This window comes from Neopsephotus bourkii, unplaced genomic scaffold, assembly GCF_033783945.1.
Source record: "Neopsephotus bourkii isolate Nb327-2 ecotype Australia unplaced genomic scaffold, CSIRO-AGI_Nbou_v1 NB_1154, whole genome shotgun sequence".
In the NCBI taxonomy this organism is placed as follows: Eukaryota; Metazoa; Chordata; class Aves; order Psittaciformes; family Psittacidae; genus Neopsephotus; species Neopsephotus bourkii.
In genome coordinates, this window is record NW_026901640.1 from 1867516 (window position 1) to 1888431 (window position 20916).

Genomic DNA, 20916 nt, shown 5'->3' on the forward strand with positions numbered 1-20916 from the left:
ACTAGAAAGGGAGCAGCCCCTCCAGCTCCTCTTTTCTTTCCTCAGGGTCTTGCTAAGCACCCACAGCTGCAGATGCCCTGATGGGAAGTGGAGGCAGGTTTGCAGGTGGTTGCAGCCTGCCTGGCCCCCCCCACCCTGCTCAGCCACCAGCTGCTCCTTAATGACCCCTCATCAGTGTTTGGGCTGATGCATCAAAGAAGAACTTGCTACTGGCCCCCAAACAGTGTCTCCTAGCTCACAGTGCTGGTACTTACCACTTTCTAAATCACTTATGCCCTTTAGTTTCAGTATTTCCTGACTTACTTCATGACTGTAAATGCCCAACAGTGTAACTCTGAGCTCAAATCCTGCGCTACTGTACACAGGCCAGACACAGCTCATTCCACCTTTAACCATCCCTGATGCCACATTGAGAGCCATGCAGGCTTAAACAGGGCACAGAAGTTCATTCCCTGGATTTCATCACAGGTTCCTAATCAAGGGCAGTATTTATAACCCTAGGTTTATTTCTGCAGTGTCCCCAAACACTCCAGCTAATAGAGATGAACCTTCTCGTACCAGTTTATCTTTTCTCCTTTATGCCAATATTTAATGCCTTCTTTCATCCACTTCAGTAATGACTCGTCTGGTTTTGTATGATTAGGGTTCTGAGCAGCTCAGCACTTGTGCACTGGAACATTAGGGCAGGGATACAGATGCCCATAGGACAGAGATAAGGATTCATGAAAGAGGAGACCGGGCTGATGCAAGAGAAACGCGTTTAAAAATGCATTAGTGAAGAGTAACAGAATGAAAATACTTAATGAATACTTTAAGTGGCCAAATCTAAAACTGTGTGTCTGTAAAGGCATTGGGTTTAATGTCCAACCAATCTTTAATTTGCATCACTGATGGGATTTATGTGAATTTGGGGCAGGAGTCTGCAAGGCTGCTGATCCAGATCTGAGGGGGTTTATTCATCTGAGGGAAGTTGAGGGTAGAGGACAGGACACACTGAACTGCTTTGTGGGGACAGACTGTCACAACCCACGTCTCCCAACACTGAACACTTCAGACTGAAGGTAATATCATAGTGTTTTACAGGGAAAGAAAGAACACTGACATTTCACCCATGGTCTCACTATCATGTGATGTAAAAGAGAAAGAACTGCTTTCAGAGAGTCCTGGGAGGCTCTGCAGTGAGCAACAACCTGAACCTTGCAGTATCCAACATCCTCAGTGACTCATGATTAGAGAAATCCTCATAATTCCCATCTCTGTAAGGGATATACAGTATATGCAAAAAAAAAAAAAAACCAACAAAAAACAGGCTGAAAAAGTTCTCCAATGAAAAACTGCACAGGAAAGGCAGAAACCAATAAAACCCCTCAAAAACTAAGTCATGCTCATTTAAATAAGCCTGAAATAATCAAATTAAAACCAAGGCGTTTTTTTATACTCCTACACACATGGATGTCACACATAAAGCTCCATCTCTAAGATGACAATTTCACAAGAAAGTTCAACTAATCTATTAAAAAGTTACTACATCTCACTAAATCTCAAAGCATTTTTCCCTTAGTTTGTAAAGCCTTGGAGAGGTTTCTGCATTACCACCTAAAAGGATAGAGCATCCCCTGGTGCTGCCCCTACATCCCTTGTCCAAAGCCCCTCTCCAGCTTCCCTGTAGCCCCTTTAGGCACTGGAGCTGCTCTAAAGTCTCCCCTTCAGGAGCCTTCTCTTCTCCAGGCTGACCCAGCCCAGCTCTCTCAGCCTGGCTCCAGAGCAGAGCTGCTCCAGCCCTCACAGCAGCTCCATGACCACCTCTGGACTCGCTCCAGCAGCTCCACGTCCCTCTTGTGTTGTTGGCCCAGAGCTGGATCAGAACTGCAGTGGGGGGGATGAGTATCTTAAAGCTGTGAGAATTTGTAATATAACAAAATTTAATATAATAAAATTAACAAATACTTTGGGGAATTTGCACTCCTGGACCTTTTTAAAAAAGCAGTGTAAAACAATGGAGGTTGATCCACAGATGCTTTGTTGGATCCAGCTGCATTTTCCCCCTCTGGACTGCCATCTAAAGACAGCAGTGAAAGCTGCACAGGTTCTTCTCCGACCAAGAGAAGCAAGAGGTCTTGCTGAATACCCCTGTCAAAGAACCCCCAAGGATCTCCAGCCAGCACATCCACTGCCACCTGCAATGCTTCCTGCACCCAAGACAGACTTGCATTCTCCTTGTCAAGAGCATCTCGGGCTTTTGCAGCCTCAAAACATCTCACAAACACTTTTAATTGATTTTCCAGCGTGCAGGAGGAGTAAACAGACTATTGTGGATGCTGTCAGTGCTTGAGATCAGGCCCAGTTCTCTTTCAGTTCCCCTCAGAAATCCTTTGACCCCTGTCAAAAATGCATTGACAGGAAGGTCTCTCCAAGTAAATGTTTGCAGCAGCAACAAAAGAGGAGGTAATAGCAGGCCTGCTATGCATACAAGAGCTGTAATACTGGTTTAGATTTCTATGCTAATTTCCTCAGATACAGTAGCAAGTGTTGGGGACTTTTTAACTGCTGCATTACTGTAGTATTTCTCCTAAGAAATCCTGAAATCTAGGTTTCAGACATAAAAACTCTATACATAGATTTTGTACCCAGCAAAAAGCTAAACCTTTATTTATTTATCACTCAGAGGAAAGGCTGGCCAGCAGTCTGTGAAATTATGGCTTGCTTCTCAATGTAGTTACCACAGCTGAGGACTTAATACTTGACTAATGCCAACGATCCTTATTACCATTAATATTGTAACAGTCAGGAGGGATGGGAGTCATACATGAGATAAGATCTTGTCTGTGGCTGCTGATATGATCTCAACATAAGTCAATTAAAAGTGCTGGAGTATTTTGGAATCATTGTCATATCAAATCACTGCACAGATGCAGATGTTAAGTAGGGGAAGTTATTCCATTGCCGCATGGGGCAAAGAAGGGCTAAAAGAATACTGCAGTGCTGGTAGTTTATGGAGGCATAAAAATGAGTGTGGACAGTGTTATAGTTATTCTGAGGGCCACTATAATTGTATAATAATTCTGTTTACACTTGTCCATCCTATTTTTCTTATAGGGAGTTATATATGAAACGATTCTCCAGGACTGTCCAAGGGACTAAGATATAAACCCTGGGAAATTGTTTTTCCTTACTCTCACCCCGGCACTTTACAATGCACTCTCCTTTGCTGAGGCTGACTTTGGGTAGTCAATATAACATATTCCTATAACTGTCAGTAGGATTGGTAGGGTAATTTGCAGAGGTTTTGTGGATCTGCAAATTGAGAATCAGCCCTTGGAGGATTAAGGTTTCACATTTAATTTTACGCTAATTCCAGGCATTTTTTGAGCAACGACAAGCTTGGCTTTACTACCCCATCCACACCACTATTTACTTCTCCTCGGCTCCTTTTATTGTTCTGGGAGGATCCCAAGCTCGAGCAGCACTGCCCTGTCTGCTCAGCTGCATCCAGCAAAGCCACTGCATGCAGCGTAGCTGACAATGCTACACTGCAGAGTTCATTTGCAAGGAAGCAAAGCAGTTAAGAGGTGCTGAGGCCCAATTCTGTTCCTGTTGCTGGTGAACATCAGCTAACTGCACTTACTACGCAAAAGGCATGTAGGCTTGCATCAAATTATGCCCTCCAAATCTGCCATTCCCATCAGTCTGTTCCTTTTTATGCCTCCTGGACTGTTTTGTTCTGTCATACTATTAGTAATTGATACTTTTAACTGGAAATACCTCCTAGAAAACCTGACCGTGTCAGGGCTGTGAGAAACATCAGAACACAAAGTTAGAGAAGGTTCTTGCCCCCAAAATCTCCAGGCTGAAACCTCAACGGTGTCAAGTGCCAAGGATGTGCACAGCACACACGAGCTTATTTGCTCCAATAAATTGCAGATTGTTATTTTTCCTTTTAAGAGGCAACGAAAAAAAAACCCACACAACTTGGAGAGCACTTGTAGAAACGAGGAAGGTTTCACCTAGTGATAAAGGTAGTTGTGCTCCAGTAATGAGGAGAAAGGGAACTTGCTAGCAAGAATTAATGAGATCACAAAGAACAGGCAGGGGAAGTGAACGTTTTTAAACTGTCCCTGCTGAACACCAGGAATAATAGAGTGAGAAAAAATGGAGTAGATCCCTGTGGTAAAAACTATTAGAGGCGGCGAATTATAAAACTATTAACCAGAATGTAACTCCCAATTAAAAGATGATTTAACACTGGAATCTGATGGATGAATTTTGATTAAATGGAGAACTATTAGGAGCCCTGGGAAATGGACTTCTCCTGCCAGTTCTAAAAGTTAAAAGGCAGTTTGATATAAAAATTTATAAATTAAGGTTAATTACTTTAAATAACATGGCTGGAAGCAATAAAAAGAAATTTATAATATTCTCTGGAGTTTTAGGAAAATAATATAGATATCCTCACCTCTCAATGGAAAATCGAATTAGCATCCCTAAGTACAGGTTGACAAAGACAAAGGCAAAATAAACTGCCTGACAAAGGGGCTGCATGGGAAGTTGAACACTCTCAGACTTTGATCTGCCACACAACTCCTTGTCCAGTGACACAACGACTCCATTCCCAGGGTGTTCATGCAAAGGAGGGGAGCTGCTTCACTTCAACCTCTGAAACCCACCGCAAGAGTGCTGCCAACCAAATGATGGATGCTGAAGATGTCCATGGAGGCTCGATGATCCTCCTGCCCTTGAAGGAAGGTTTGGCTCTGCAAGCTATTAGGCAAAAATCAGGTAACCAAATCTGTGACAGCAATGGGAGGGGAGACAGTAGCCCAAAGCAAGGTCAAACAGTCCTTCTCTTAAGGGCTCATCATTGTTACTTATGAACCATTAACTACTGTTAGAAATGATTGAGCCTAGGTGAGGAACGGGCTTGTCCAGAGAGATGTGGTGGGTTATTCACAATGTGGAGTCAAAGAGCAAGTGCTGCTCCAGCCAGAGGACTCCAAAATGCATGACAGGGAAGCTCAACATGAGGTGGGTTATGTGGAATACACTTTCATGTAGAGAAATAATGGTGTTTGGGACAGGTAGATGCACTTAGTTCAAACTGAATCTCCTTTATCCTTTTAAGTGAATCGCATGGAGGAGGCAGGGACTGAGGAAGAAAAGCATGTGCCCGTGTCGCTCCACATTAACTGCCTGGACTGGATCACTCCCCAAAGAAATACAGAAGGCAGCAGAGGAGGCTTCTCCTGTGACAGTCCCTTGGGATTTTTATATAACCATTGCTGAAGAGGGTATAAAGAAGGCAGAAAGCCTGGAAGGTTTCCACAGATCCCAAAGGATCCCCAGGAAGCTGGAACCATTATCCAGAGACATCCTCCACTAATAGAAATGTCTCCTTTTCCCCCTGCAAGGGCTCTTCCTCTGAGCATTGCCAATGGGAGAAGAGACCTTGCACCACACAACAGCCATGTTCTGCACCTCATCCAGCTGGATGTGTGCCCTCCTGACTGCTTGCTGCTTGCAGCTGGGGTCCTTTCTGTGCCATCTGAATGACCACCAGGTTCTGCTCTCCTGCTGCCCAGTGTACCTATGTCTGTCCATTTACAAACACTGTTTCAGCCTCGCTTGTCACCTTCCTCCCTTAATATTCCCCCCAGGGTGATTTTGTGCCTGTTCACTTGGATCTAAACCCCGGATACCCCCACCAGCACCCAGGGTAACCCACCCTGCTCTCCGAGTCACACTGTTCCACGCCATGATCAAAAAACCTCTTCATGAGTGACCCATTTTTCATAGTTTTCGGTCCCTTTGAGTGCTGACCCTTGAAATCTCCATTCCTTCCCTCCCCTTTCCCCATACACACTGCTCCAGAGTCACCCCATGCCCCCTGTTCTTTGTCTTACAGGCTTCCCTTGCCCCAGCCAGGGTAAGTGCAGTGCTGCTCCTTTAAGGCTCAGTGCCTGTAAGTGATTACTCTTGGCTATCACTTTTTCTATATCAGACATGTCATGGTGAAGAATCTTCAACCTTGACTCTTATAGCTGCCCTAATTATAGGACATATTTTTGGTGCTGTGTCTTTATTCCTTCCCGTGCTGGCACTCTGACCCTGGTGCTTCCTCCGTCGCGCTTGTGTTAACAAGGTTGTCCATTCTCCAGTTTCCTCACTCTGATTTGTAACTGGAAATTACCATATCTGGCTTTCACTCACTGACAACCGTCACTTTAAATAGGCCTTTTAAAGTTAATACGATGTCCATTCCAAAGTGGAGTATTACTTTTCAGTGATGTTAAATGAGCAATTTAAGGAGCTATAGGCTTTTCTTTGAAGAAAAATTAAATTTTATCGGCCACTTCATTTATGAAGAGGGCAAACCCCAAACAAATCTGTCAGGAGCTGCTGCCATCCCTAAAAATATACTAATACAAGAATAACTCTAGTTAATGGTGGTAAAATACTGAAGAAATACACGAATTATTCATAAAAACATGTGTAATTCATACTTCTTAGAGCCTCAGGTACCTGCTGCAGCAGGAATATACTCCCTTTGAGGTCTCATCCAGTGAATCTGGTGGATTTGTGGCCAACAGGGACAATATCACTCACTAGGCGATGTTTCAGGCCATGCTATCAGTGGTGCTTCAGGAAATAGAACAGGTTTTGACTTGCTGGTTCACACTGTTTCAGGGATGTCTAGACTAAAACAGAGGTTTGCTGAGATGGACAGAGTTCAGCTACCACTGGAAAAGGCTTTGTCTTGTTCCTTCAGCTCCACAGATGTTCAGTGAGGAGTCTGCCCAGCTTCCCTCCAGAAGACCCAAAGCTTCACAGCCTGCTCAGAAAGGAAGGAGATGCGAGATCTGGCCTGTGCTCACGGTTTATCACTCACACCCTGCTATGCCATGCTCACTGACCAAGGTTTTCAGAGTCATGCATGGGTACCTGGTCTCTTCTGAAAGCCTCTGTTTCTATCCCTCCACCTTCCAGAGCTGCCTAAGGCAGGCCATAAATCTCCTCACTTCTCAATGGAATGCAAGACTTTGGTTCCCTCCTGTTTGGTAAATGATTTGAGAACAAACCTCCCTTCTTGCAGAAAGTTCCCGTCTCCAGGCATCTCAAAAAGCTCCAGCTTGCCTGAGATTTCAGTGTTCATGTGGGATCAACATGCTGGGCCTAATGTTTTTCCCCCTGGCTTCTGAAAGGTCACAATGGCAGTATATTGAATCTCTAAACATACTGATCACACAGCTCTGCTAGCTCACTAGAATCCATTAATATCCAAGATACTGGAAGGGAAAGGGGAAAAAAACCTTCCTCCATGAACTTAAATCAATTAGCTGGGACTAAAAAATGTAGATTCTTGTGGAAGAATAAAAAATGGAAAACACCAGGCCTCATTATCCTGTCCCTGAAGTGCCAGAGGGCAAAATTATCTTTCATGATGATGTTCTGCATTGATTAGTCAAACATGTAGGAAATCATATTAAAGATTTGACACCTGATGTGGGATCAGAAGAGCTGTGTGCTACAATAGCACATGCAAATGTTGTGGTGAAGTGGTACGTGCTTTTGCCAAAGGAAAGGAAGATGAGAGTGCGGAAAGATGATGGGAAAAAGCAAGCTTGGAAAATTCCCTATGGAAGAATGGTGTAGGTTTTGAAGCTTGGTTTGAGCACAACAAAAATCTGTTTCCATAGAAGGTACTTCAAGAAGCTGTGTAATAATTTCCAGATCATTCCTACTTTGCTTGTTGTTAATTATCCTGCAGAACCCTGTATTCAGCAGTTGATTAGATGCATTCAGGTTCAATAGGCAGAGGAAATTCTAGAGAGCCAGATGCAGAAATCAAGCACTCTCAACGAGACATGTTATCAAGGTTTCCAGTTCTGTAGTGACCTCATTGTGGATTCAATAAAAGAATAGATACAGCTAGAATTAATGGAAAGAAATATTACCCTGAAATGGGAGAATGAGATCTACAGGTGGATTGAACTGGCATAACTCGCTGAATTTCAGAGGCCACCTGCGACCAGGCTCCAGTAGCCACCCTAACAGCAAGGTAGAAAAGGCAGATCAGGTCACTCTTGACTAAGGGTGAAATCCTGGTCCTGCTGGAACCCACAGAGAATTAGGGTTCCATGATCCTTTTATCTGCAAACACCTGTACAATAAGCATCTGCCTCCTTCAGAGCTGCCAAAGGATCACAACTGGCTGCAGCTCTCGTCTGCAGCATCAGGGTGAAAAAAGAGCTTTGTCTTCAGCATCAGCTAGGCACCAGGTTAGAGAGAATCAACCCCAGCTTTGACAGAAGCTGCTTCACTGAACTCCTCAGCTTTTACAGTCCCAAATCAGGGAGGGGAAAGAAAGAACTTCTAGCTACTACCATAGTGCCTGCATCAAGGCCAGAGACAGCTACAAGAATCTGCCAGTTATTACTATAGCCTTGCAAATCAAGTAGCCTGCAAGAGTGGCTTTCCTTATGACTCTGAGGTTCCTAATGCACATTTCTGATCAAAATACTGACTGCCTTCAAAACCAGGTGACCCATTAGATGAAAACATTGTATAAAACCATTATAGGCCTATGCTCTTATCAGACAACCATAATCAGCAGCTCTGGGATCTTCCAGCACTCCAGGGCTAATTTCTACGTCACTGTTAAGTAAATTCCATGGCATGGATAACCTAAATTATTTGGAAGATTAGACTGCAGGAAGCATAGCAAATATTACTTAAAGCCTTTTTAAAGCTGCTGTACAAAGTGCACTATAGTGATAAAATAGAGCAATACCTAATTAATATGCACAAAACAGCCCTATAAACAATTTTAACCCCTTCCTTGTTACTGATTCTTAAGGGTCATGTGAACAGAACACATGCTGCATTCAGCAAAGCAGAAACCTATCCTGATTATGAAGCTGCTAGGAGTGCAAGTCTCTTACAGAGGAAACCACCCATAAACACAGTGAGAGATGAGGCTTCCCCATTCAAAACTATGGTTTTTCTTCTTATTACTCTGATGTTGGCAACCCTCTACGAGTTCATCCAGCTCTCTTAGCACTGAGCTCCTTATCTCAAGTTCTCTCTCTGTTTTTACTTCCCTTGCCTGTGAATATGAACTTTTTTCTCTCTTCTGGATTACAGGAGCCAAGAATTTTTACTGTAGGGCAAGCTTCTGAACAGGATATATGGCCCATTGCTTCATCTCATATGTGCTCCTTGCTTCTTCCCCTCACTCTACCATATTCTGCCCTCCACATTGTTGTTCCACAAGCTAATGACACATGCTTGATGTATGGGCCAGCCACTCATCAAAAGTCCACACTGCCTTCATGGAGGTTCTCATGCACTCTCAGCTCTCTCTGCTGCTCTTTCAGAAAGGACTCTCCTTTAGTGAAAGCAGCATGTACTGCTGAAGACCATGACTCCATGATGCCTGTGTCACCCCAGAGCCAGGGGTGACCTGATAGTGTGAGAAACCCAGGCTAAATCTGCAGAAGATGATTTTATGAGCACAAAGTTACAAAGAACTGCTGACAAGAAGCCAATACAGCTCATGCACTCTCCTGGACTATTTAGACAAATGGTCCATACAATATAGTCCCACTGGCAGCTCTGTGAGTAGTTGGGTAGCAGGAGGCAAGTGCAGCATCCATATATTCACAGGTACATGTAATGTACACAAAAATATATAATAAGCATCAGCAGCCTTCATTAGAGTGCACCTAAGAATTATGGAGATCCCAACCTTGCAAGCCGAATAAATTATTGCCAGAGGATTATTATGTATTCTAACAATATCTAATGTACCTCTTTGTCTCTCATAAATTACAGGGCATCCTCTGACTCCTGGAATACACTCTGCCTCATGCACAGCCACTATATAGTCTTTTTTTCCTCTAAATACACACAATAGAAACTCTAATCAGCATGGTCTTGCATAGGGATTTTAATAGCCGAGAAAAAGGTACTTGTAGTCACACGTTCACTGCCCTGGTGTAACTATTTCAATCACCAAAGCAAATGACCACAATTTAAATGTGCTGATAAAGGGGAAGCTAATTTGCAGTGTGTATGTAAGAATATCATTATTAGCTACACACACATCTCTGTTCACTGTTCCACAGGAATTTTACCACTGTACAAAGTATCTCCATGCAGTGCAAACTGTAACAGAGTCTCCACAATCATTTTGACTTTCTGCCTTTCAGCCCCAAAATTGCCAATAACACCATGCTTCTGCATTGACTTGCCCAATGTGGACTTAACGATGACTCCCAATAGCGGGTCATCGAACTCAGTTCATTCCAGCAACCAGCCCAGAAAAAAATCCCTTGTATTTTAACACCTTACACTCACAACTGATCAGCACCCAGCACATCTCAGCCTTGGTCTTTATTTGCATCAATAAATAGTTGAACCTCAGGTGATCCTGAAATTAGCAGAACTTGGTGCTTTTGCCCATACTGGAATTGGCTGATTACTGTTTTTCAGCAGATTTTATCCGGGCATTAGATGCCTGCTTCAAGACTGTTAAATGTCTGGATATATCACAAAGCACCACAGATTCAGGAAGTTCTGTACTTCAGAACCAGCTCCTTTATTGTCCATTTCTGCTGGGAAAGACATGAAGAATGCATTTGCTTGCTGAACTGCAGAGAAAGCTAAAATTACTTTTAAATGTCCCATTTCATTTACAAGGCCATAAGGACAATTGTTTTGCATTATTTTCCCAAATTCTTTTGGTTTCAGGTTCCTTTTACCACTTACACTGTCGCATACACACACACACATTCTCCTTTAACATGAAGACACCAAGAAGGAAACTGTGCATAAGCTGGGCTGTATTTTTAATATACATTAACAAGATGACAGACACCTTGAGTAGCCTGGTCAGGGAAAGCAAATGAAGACAAGAAATATTCTCAGAGTGTTATTGATTAACTGTTTTTCAGAACAGAGGGAATCATTTTTAACTGGTTTCAACTATGATGGACTCAAGTGGAAAATGCAAGCAGAGTTAGCAAGGAGCATAATTGACTGGGCATGGAACTAAGTAACCTCTCAGCACGCTGGAAGTGGTGGAGCCAGGGGGGTTACAACCAGGGCTGCTCCAGACCCAGAGCCCTTTCTTCCCAAAGTGAACTCTGCCAGCAGCCAAAGATGCCAATGACAACAAGTAAAGGGAGGGGAAAAAAAAGGGGGAGAGAAAAAAAAAAAAGGGCTAGCCACTCAGTTACATGATCTAAATTCTAATCAAACATCATTTAAAGCATGTTTTATTTCAGCCTCTGGAGAGATAGTCCCTCCTGACTCCTCACCATGGCAACCGGTGTCTCATTTCAGAAGTGTCATGCCACATTATCATCTTACCGGCTCACACACTCCTGCCTGACAAGTTCTCTCTGCCCCTTGTGACAACCGTTCCAGGCTTATGCTGTTTATTTTTGGTGTCAGGCTGGCCCTGGCAGATTGAAAGGCAACCTCAACCCCTTGAACAACAAGCACCACACCCCACTTGGTGATAAGAGATGATTTGAGAAGATATTTGCTTACATGTGTATAAGCAATTTGCTGTATGATGAAGCCCCAGTGCGTTTGTGTGAATGCACGCCTATGTATATGTGTGCAAAGGGGAAGGAAATGGAGAAGCGTGACGTGCCAGGAGAAAGCAAACAATTCATTTCAGATCCCAGGTAGTAGATTTCAATCATCAGATCCTGTTATTCACTCAGAACAGTATGAAATATAGGCCAAAAAGGCATCCTAGGTACTCTATCCTAAGAGATATGAACGCAAAGCCAGACATTGTCTCTGCAAAATACCCTCAGCTGCGTCCCTGCAGAGGGCTGCGAGACACAGCAGCAAAGGCACTCCACAGAAGGAATGGGGACAAAATGTGGTATTAATTGCTAAAGGAACACACCAGAGAGACACTTTGGGCCAGATTCATCTCTGCTGTTTTAGTGTCAACTTGGAGCAACATCATTACTGCCAGTGAATTTACCTGGGATCATCAGCAATGTGAATTACAGAATCTCTACTCACCTTCAAGTGATGGATTCTCTTCAGCGCAGCCAAGACTTTCTTTTAACTGTGTGTTTTGTGAAGCCTCTGCATAGGTAGGGCTAAGAATGCAGCTGGGCTTCTTCATGTAAGCACAGCCATAATGCTGATACTCGTTATAAAAGTAGGTATTATATTTACATTTAATTGTAAACATAAGAGCAGTGTTTCTGACATCCATTTGACTGTTGAGACAGTGGCAGTAAAGCAGCACTTCTTTCCATTCAAGAGACACAGAATTAGGGACAGTTTCCTACCTTCCCAACCAAGCAGGTAGAGAACAAAGTGTTCTTGGATTAATTGTGCTGTTGTTACCTATCATCAAGCCTGGGGGGAAGCCCCGGGCTGTCAGATATGATATCCAGGTAGCAACACCACAAAAAAGAAATGAAGAAATAGGTGTTGGCAGTAAAGACATCAGCACAGATTTCATATTTACTGTTCAGACCAGTTTCAATAGCCCATGAGAGAAGATGGGTGAGGATCCACTCTGGAACAATGCACTACACAAAGGGAAAATCCCTCTCAGGTAAAAAGGCAAGGAGTCATGAAGAATGATGATTTTATTTTTTTCCACACAAGTTGTAACTATGCTGGGACAGTTGGGATCTTGGTGTTACTTTAATCAGTAACTGATTTCCCAGTTATCATTTTCATGGACAATAACCAATTTTACTACTGCTAACCAAATTAAATGAATGTCATTTTCACACCAGCCACACAAACCCAGCAGAATATCTGACTGTGATGGGTCACTCAACACTGTCACAGTCACCAGGAACATCATTATCATAATATTTGTATATTTTTCCAGAGAGAGCCAAAGGAGTAACTTAGAACACTGAGAAATCAGCCAGTTGGGAGCACTTGGGAACATTTTACTTAAAAAGAGAAAAGCAGCATTAAATGCAGTATGTGTGATATAGAGCTTATATATTTCAGGTCATCTACAGTCACTGGAGTTCCCATTCGCATATTTCATGGAGACAACAGAGCATCTTCCTCTGATAAGCAGCCAAAAAGGGCTGATTTCTGGGAACTTCATTGTGATTTCACACAAGTGATTCAGAAGCTGGTTACTGACAAATACAGTTGCTGCAGCAATCTCTTTTTCCTACTTAAGACAGATCATCAAACCTCTGCACTGATTTCTCTGTGGATATGTCTATCCCAACAGAGAGCAGAACTCTTCTAGTAAAGATCACCAGGTTATGAGTAGTATCTACAGTTGCTGATGGAAAGACTGATTCTAAAGTCAATCCACACAATGGGACAATATAAAAATAAAACAACCTCTGTTCAAAACAGCCGTCACGAGCACACAAAATTATGGGCTCAAGAGACAGAGCAGCTGGACAGGGATCATAGTGAGAACAGCCCTGCTAATGCCAAGAGGGAGGATATCAAATGGTTCATAACTACTTTGGCAGTGATTAAGTGTTTTGGGCAAAGCTGGTATCAGCCATGCCTCCCAAATTGTTCTTACCTTTTCAAAGCTGTGTGCTGAGAAAGGAGCCCGTGATGGAAGAGATGAACATCGGAGAAGGTTAGAAGAGGAACAATCTGAAGCCTGGCACAGCACTGCAAAACAAGGTTCAAGAGCATTTAGAAGGGAGATGAGTGTGGTTTACATGGATTACAATGTAAATAAAACTTGACCCAGTTATCTCAGAGAAAGAATCAGAGACTGGGCAAAGCCACACAGTAAACTCAGATGCAATCTTAGATTAAATAAGGAGCTAATTGGAGAACAGCTTTCAGTAAAAACAAACAAAGCAATATGTTCATTTAATTTTTAATCCATTTTCTGGTAATTGTACCACAGAAAGACAGAGGTTTACAGTATCTGTAAACAAAATACGATCATCCCAAGACACACTAATGGCATTTTATAGAGTTTGTCAGAGCAGAGCGTGTACATTTTTAAAACCATAAAATGAGGAGAATTAGCACTGATTATGGAGCAGCAATGAAACTCCCGAGCTTCAAGTCCCATAAAAAGCTATAAACACAGCAAATGCTACAGGAGGTCTTTCCAGAAAAAAGGAAAACAAGGTGAATATTTCACAGTGCAGATAGAGCAACCAGGGAAGGAACAGAGGAAGGGATGTCTGGATGGCTGTACTAAGCACGGGCTCAATTCTGCCCCCAGCTGCAAACCTGCAGTACCTCATCAGCTAAGATTTCTCCATTTCCATATCAAACACAAGAGTGTACCTAGAGGCAGAATTTAACCTGCTCCCTCAAACAATGCACAGCTAACAGAGACGGACACCCACTGTAGCAAAACATCACACTGCCCAGCCGCCTTGTTTTACAGGAAACATACAGTACAGATGTAATTCAGCAGTCTTTTTTTTATCCTGAAAGTGCCTGGGAACCTCTACTCAAAATTGCATGCACAGTCAGGTGTAAAAGTATTTATACATGTGCACGTGTTGCTATTACCACATAATCCAGCCTGGGAGACTTCCATTCCCAAATGCCCTAGGGAATAACTACCTACTCCTTCACAGGTGCAAAAATCCACCTTGCATAAAGATGAACTGTCATGTTGTCTGTATGATCTATCTATTCCTCTCTGCCCACAAGTCTTCTTCATACCAGTACATGCTCTTTATACTCCATTAAAGCAAATCACTTCTTCAGCAAACAACTGTCCCAGGAAAGGACTCAAGGACTGGCAGGAATTCAGCTTTGGCATGAAAATCCTGTATTTTTGTCTTGTATTTGCAGTTGCTCAGGCATATCTATATTTCCATCTGTACACCTGTCTTCATAAAAACCTAACTGCAACAAAATAAATGAGAATAATTCTGCTGTTTCTGTGTTTCCGGTATGTTCCACCAGCAAGTGGTAATAAACCAGTAAAATCTCTAAAGGAGACATTACCAACCCAGGCCATGCAAACACTTCACCATTTTATAATCTCACATGTCGAATGAACATCATCGTTCCCTTTGGTGCCTTAAAATATCAGGTCCATAAAATTACTAAAAGGCAAAGCTGTAAGCTCTGCCTAATGCTAGGAACATCCAGAACAGACACAAAAGCTGACAGTGCCTTTGTTTCCCACAAAATCCTCTCCTCTCCCCAGACCCAGGCGATGGTCCCTTTACAGTCTCCCTAAATAAACATCCAAGTTTTGATTTCTCACATTTGCTATGTCAGTTCTTCTCTTCCCCCCTCCACCTTACAAGACTGCATAATGTATCTGTGACTCCATTCCCCTCCTGGCTACCCACAAAGATAGAATCACACTTGCCTCTGAGAAATGATGTTCATTTGCAAGTGAGTCTGAAGCCTCCAAGCTATGTCTGTATCATCTTCACTCATTTGTGGCTTTGCATTAGCAGAGCAGTGTTTGCTGTGTGAAATGCTTGCAGAGGCAACAGGGGGGCGAGACCCATCTTGTACTTGAGCTTCCCTGGGACAAAACCTGGCTGGAAGCTGGAGTTGGTGCCTCTGTGCTGTGGAAGCAGCATGCTCAGGGCAAGGACTGATGGCCAGATGCAACCTGAAGTCACCCGGTGTGGATGCAGTTCCATCTCCTGCCCATCTGCAACAAGAAGATACCAGCACTTCTTTACTGTTTAATTCTTGTTTAGAATGACTTCAGAATTACAAACTTCTCAGGAGCATCGGGAGGCTAAACAAGAAATACTGTGAGACACTGAACATGGCAATTTGAGTAAACTCCTGGTCTGTCATTGCTATAGTAGCACAGACAGCATGGCAGATGCTGACAGAGAGAAAGTGGCTTTTCCAGGAAATGGAGAGGGTTTTCCACCTTTATCCTAATAAGAAAACCACCCCTGGACCAACTTCCCAGATAAAACCCCACATGAACCCATGCGCGTGGCTGCGAGGGGCCCTCCTTAGCTCCCAAGGCCAGGTTTATGACAAGGCTATAATTTTGCAGACTACTAAGATCAAGTTGGTGGCAAAAGAGGGCAGAGGGAGCAGAAATAAAAGTCAGAGCTTTGGGGAGAGGAGGAAGGAAGCTGGTGAAAAATGCTGGTATTTACTTGCTGTAAACGTTGAGCCTATAAAACCTTCCCTCACCCAGCAGCCTAAAGTGCCAGGCAGACAACAACAGCAATGCTTGAATGAAGTTGTATGTTGTTTTGTGAGAGTGGCAGCTCACAGCAGAACAGAGGCTAATAACAACCACAGTTTTCTGGGTGTAAGTTACAGGAGCACACCAACACTTGCTGATGGCATTCAGCCTGGCAAAGCAATTGCTGCAGCACCAGGGCTCCTATTTACATGAACACAGCATCTCAGAGTTTGCTTGTTGTTGGGTTTTTGGGGGTATTTTCAAACCCAAGTGAAAATGGGGATGAATTTCTGGGTGCTGCCTGATCAACACATGTGCCTGTTCCCCTGAGACAAAGGAATTCAACCTGCAAAGAAAAACCTCTTGAGAGGAGACACTTGCAAGGAAGCTGAGGCATGTTTAGATGCATTTCTTGCAAGGCTCTGCCTGGTAAAGCCACCAGGGATTGCTGGGATTCCAGAGCAAAACTTCTGTTATACATAAGCACTTACTTGTGAGGATAAGTTTGGTCAGATGTCCCAGTGTCTTTCTGGTATATGGAAAACGCGAGGTCAAAATCCCCCGGTCAGGATCCCTCTGTCTGGAGCAGCCACCCAAGGCCTGTGGGGGAAACCCAAGGTGGCGGCCACCATGCCACTGCTCCTTCGGCTCCGTCGAGGCCCGGCTCCGAGATGCTGCCGCGGAAAGCCACGTTCGCAGCGGCTTCTTCATTAACGGTTGTTTTTATTTATTTAATGAGGTGTGGAGCAGCCTCTAGCGGCGGGCGGCGGCCACCAGCTCCACCACAGCCCGGCTGAGGCAAGGCGGGCACCGGCTCCCTCACAGCCCGGCTGAGGCGCGGCGGACACCGGCTTCACCACAGGGCGGCTGAAGGGCGGTGGGCACCGGCTCCCTCACGGCCCCGCTGAGCGGCGGCGGGCGTTTTCCCGCCCAAAAGCTGCCTCAGGGGGCGGGTATGTCCAGCCGCCATGTTAGCACACCGCCTCACAGCACCCCGTTCCCCTCATGGCCACCAAGTGACGACCCCCCTGCAAAGTCACCCTCCACCCAGGGCTTTACCTGAGGAAGATTAAGGTCCTTTCCAACCCTAACTATTCTATGATTCTATTCTAAGATGCACACAGAAGCTGAGCCATGTTTAGCCTCCTCTACTGTAGGCGCTGTGTTCTCTGTGACGCCATGGTGGTCCAAAGAGGAGCTGTCAGCAATAGGGTGCAGGGACACAGCCATCCCACTGGTCCAAGCCGGCAGTGGAGTGAAGCACACGCCACAGGTTGATGTTCAAGAGTTCAAGGTTGGATGGGGCTTGGAGCAACCTGTGCTGGTGGAAGGTATCTATGCCTGTGGCTGGGGGTTGGAACTGGATGAGCTTTAAGGTTCCTTCCAATCTCAACCATTCTGGGATTCAAGGATTCTTCCTGTTTTCCTTATTTCCTTCTCTCTGAGGCACAGACTCAGTTAAATTAAAAGGCAGATACAAGTAAGTCCTGGATAACGGGAATCCAACGGGCAGCACAGCCGGGGCAGACATCTCCTCACCCAACATGGCTGCCTGAGGCGGCTGCGCTCTCCCTCACGGGCAACACACTTGGGGTGAGGCGGCTCTGGCTCAGTTCCCCCTTCATTTATGCCCCCAACTCTGCCCAGAAGCACTGGAGCTCAGAGGAAGGCCCCAAAAGCCTCGAGGCCTCCCCACCCCAGCAGCCGCTCACCAGCTCCTGTCCCTGCTGCTTCCTGAAGTGCTTCTGGAGCGGATTCATCCATGGAAACGTTACCGAGTCTGATGGCAGAAGGCAGAAGATAGAAGACAGGGCCAGGTATGGGCTGCAGCAGCTTGTCTGAGGTGACCAGCGAGACACACAGCTCTTAAGGCTGGTTGCATGTAAGAATCCAGGCTCCCGTTTTGTTCTGGTGGAGAACACCAGGCAGTTTTCCTAACCCAAAACCATAAGTTTCAATAGGCAAAGCCCTTCCTGTAGTCCCTGTTACCTGCTTACTGTAGGCAATGAGTGCTTTAAAGCTGTTTGGATACAAAATAAACAGACACCAGACAGAACCAAAACAATGCTGGTTTCCCCCAAAACACAAGAGCAGTTTCCTCCTGGTTCACCACTGGAAAGTCAGACACAGCACTGCTGACTGTAGCTGTTTGGCTTGCACTTACTTACTTCAGGGGTGCTTGAATTAATTAGGAGTGCATGAATCAGAAGTCTTCCATTGGAACCTGGTGCAGAAACTTGCCTGAGCAGTGCTTGGGTTGCACCCGTGCTCATCCCCAGCCAGGCCAGGCACCCTCAAACCCTTGTACCGTGTGTTCCCTTCCTCTTGTCTCTGCTATAGGGATGCTGGGGAGGGACTCTTCATTAGGGACTGTAGTGACAGGACAAGAGGTAATGGGTTAAAACTTAAACAGGGGAAGTTTAGATTGGATATAAGGAGGAAATTCTTTCCTGTTAGGGTGTTGAGGCACTGGGATGGGTTGCCCAGGGAGGTTGTGAATGCTCCATCCCTGGCAGTGTTCAAGGCCAGGTTGGACAGAGCCTTGGGTGGCATGGTTTAGTGTGAGGTGTCCCTGCCCATGGCAGGGGCGTTGGAACTTGATCTTAAGGTCCTTTCCAACCCTAATTATTCTATGATTCTATAATTGCACTTCCTTTGGTTAAATTCACCTCAGTACCCACTTTGTGTCCTGAAGTCCCTTCACATCACGCTTCCTCACAGCCAGCACATGGGCATCCTCACAAGCAGCTCAGCTGCAAGGATCCGCCAGCCCAGTGCTCAAATGGCACAGCCCACACTCATCACTTCTACTGCAGATTACACTTCTTGCCTGTGTTATACCCAACCTTTCCTGCCACGGCACAAGTTATATCTTTTGGCTGATTTGCATTCATTCCTCAGAAAGCCGCTGTCAGTTTTCTTTTCCCGTTATTGGCACAGCTTCCAATCTGTGAATCCTTGATAGCTTTCCTTAATTAAACTCATAACTTCTCCTAACTATTTCCCCACTGCAACCCCAGATTAAAGGCCCACTTTGGCCTCCTGGCCATGCAAGGTACCTGCCTCTGTACCACCACCTTTCATTTCCGGAAGGCTTCTTGGGACCTCTGGGCTTGACACTTGCAGGAACCTCTCCATTACTGGGCTCCAAAGACGTTCTCATTTCCCTCCACAGATCTGTCATGCATTTGCTGACTCAGCTCAAAAACCCTGCAAGGGGGTTGACAAGGACCACATGCTTTCAGGGTCTTTTTAACACTCTTAACTTCTCCATCACCTCTGCTCGGTTTCCTTCAATATTTCTTCTTTATGCAAAAGGAAATTTATCTTTCACTCTGGCATGTGCCCTGCCTCCTGCCTTTGTGAACATGAAGGCAAAACTGGCAGGGGTTTTTCTTTCTTTTTAGGTTTTTTCCTTACGCAGTGTCTATCAATAACCCTCAGCGGCTTTTAGAGTCTTTCCATCACTGATCTATTATTCCTTTGGCCCATGCAACATTTCTTATTATTTATTAGAACCATTTTCACGGTCTTCCCTTCATTTCCCATAACGGCTCATCTTGTCACTTCTTTAGCTCCTTGCTTCATTCTGAATTTGCAGTTTCATGGACCACATGTAGGCACATCCTTGTTCCTCCATGCAAACAAGGCTCCAGGAGCCTCCAGGTAGGAAACCAGGCACTTCAGGGGGGAGAATTCAAAGGGTGGCAAAACTCAGGCAATTTTGATTCTATGGATACAGAGCACATGAAAGGGAAGGCTGCAAAGACCTTGTGTTGACTGTGAATGTCACCAGCCATCTCATACCAAGTGTATAGATTACACTATAATATCATATATTGCCTTCTTGATACCTGCCCTTGTATATTTTCCACTTCCTTCCATTTTATTCTGATTTCCTTCCAACTTTCTGCTTGTTTTTCCCAAGAAAAAATTCCTCTGTTCAGTTTCCTGAAACTCAGTTTATTTTCTGCAATAGCAGTCACAGATTGTGGTCACTACCTCTAATCAGCATAAAGTACCAACCAGAATGAAACCATAACCGTGAATTTTAGTTCATATATGAGGTACACTACAAGGGTTCTAAGAATCTGGAAACCTTCATAGCTAATGCTCCATCCATCTCAGCAGAGGAAAAGGTGCTGTTATCCTCCCCTGAATTTCCTTGCAGCTTAACTCTAGCTTTTAATAGCTGTGACCACCTTAACTCCTACAAAAGTAAGCGCTAAAAAGCCACAGCCCTGAGGGTCAGAGTAGAAATGTTCTTTATTTATAGGGAGCACATTTAACCGTCATGCAGTTCCTGCCCATTTTGTGTGTCACCATTATTAATAGGTTTCTGGAGTCATCCCTGCCTCTGTATGTGCTCAGCTTCTGAGGATGAGCAGCACCACCTTGGACACTTTGTGGGACAAGGGAACCAATAAAAAGACATTCATGAAAATGACCATTTCAAGGGAGATAAAATATCATTATGTGAAATGGATTTGCTGTCACTCCTCACCAAATGTAGCACCTATTAAATTATAGAAACCATTATTCCTCTTCTACAGAAAAGTCTGAAACTTTCCCTCAAAAGATCTATTTTATTGTTTTAAGTGGGGCTTAAATGTATTTTTTTTCCATGTGATAAATTTCCACATATGAATTTTCTGAGAGATGCAACAGGTTCTTGTTCTACTAATAATTTCACTGATCAAACAGGACAATACTTCCCTCCCAAAGGGATATAGCTTTATTTTACCAACAGGACAGCCTAATGGAGGTAAACCAACTGTTTTTCACACACCAAAACA

The 20916-nt window shown here is 44.3% G+C and overlaps 1 long non-coding RNA gene across 2 annotated transcripts in view; it reads right to left on the bottom strand.

Annotated features, from left to right (window-relative positions):
* The window catches only part of LOC133217694 (uncharacterized), a 207700-nt gene extending 192415 nt beyond the window's left edge, over positions 1 to 15285 (bottom strand). Inside the window, exons 1-2 of one of the 2 annotated variants that reach the window (XR_009726932.1) lie at positions 14567 to 15285; positions 13547 to 13641 (exon numbers count right to left, since the gene is read on the bottom strand). This is a non-coding gene — a long non-coding RNA (uncharacterized LOC133217694). The remainder of the gene's footprint in view (positions 1 to 13546; positions 13642 to 14566) is intronic. The other variant, XR_009726931.1, reaches the window with a different exon arrangement.
* Between the last annotated feature and the right edge of the window lie 5631 nt (positions 15286 to 20916).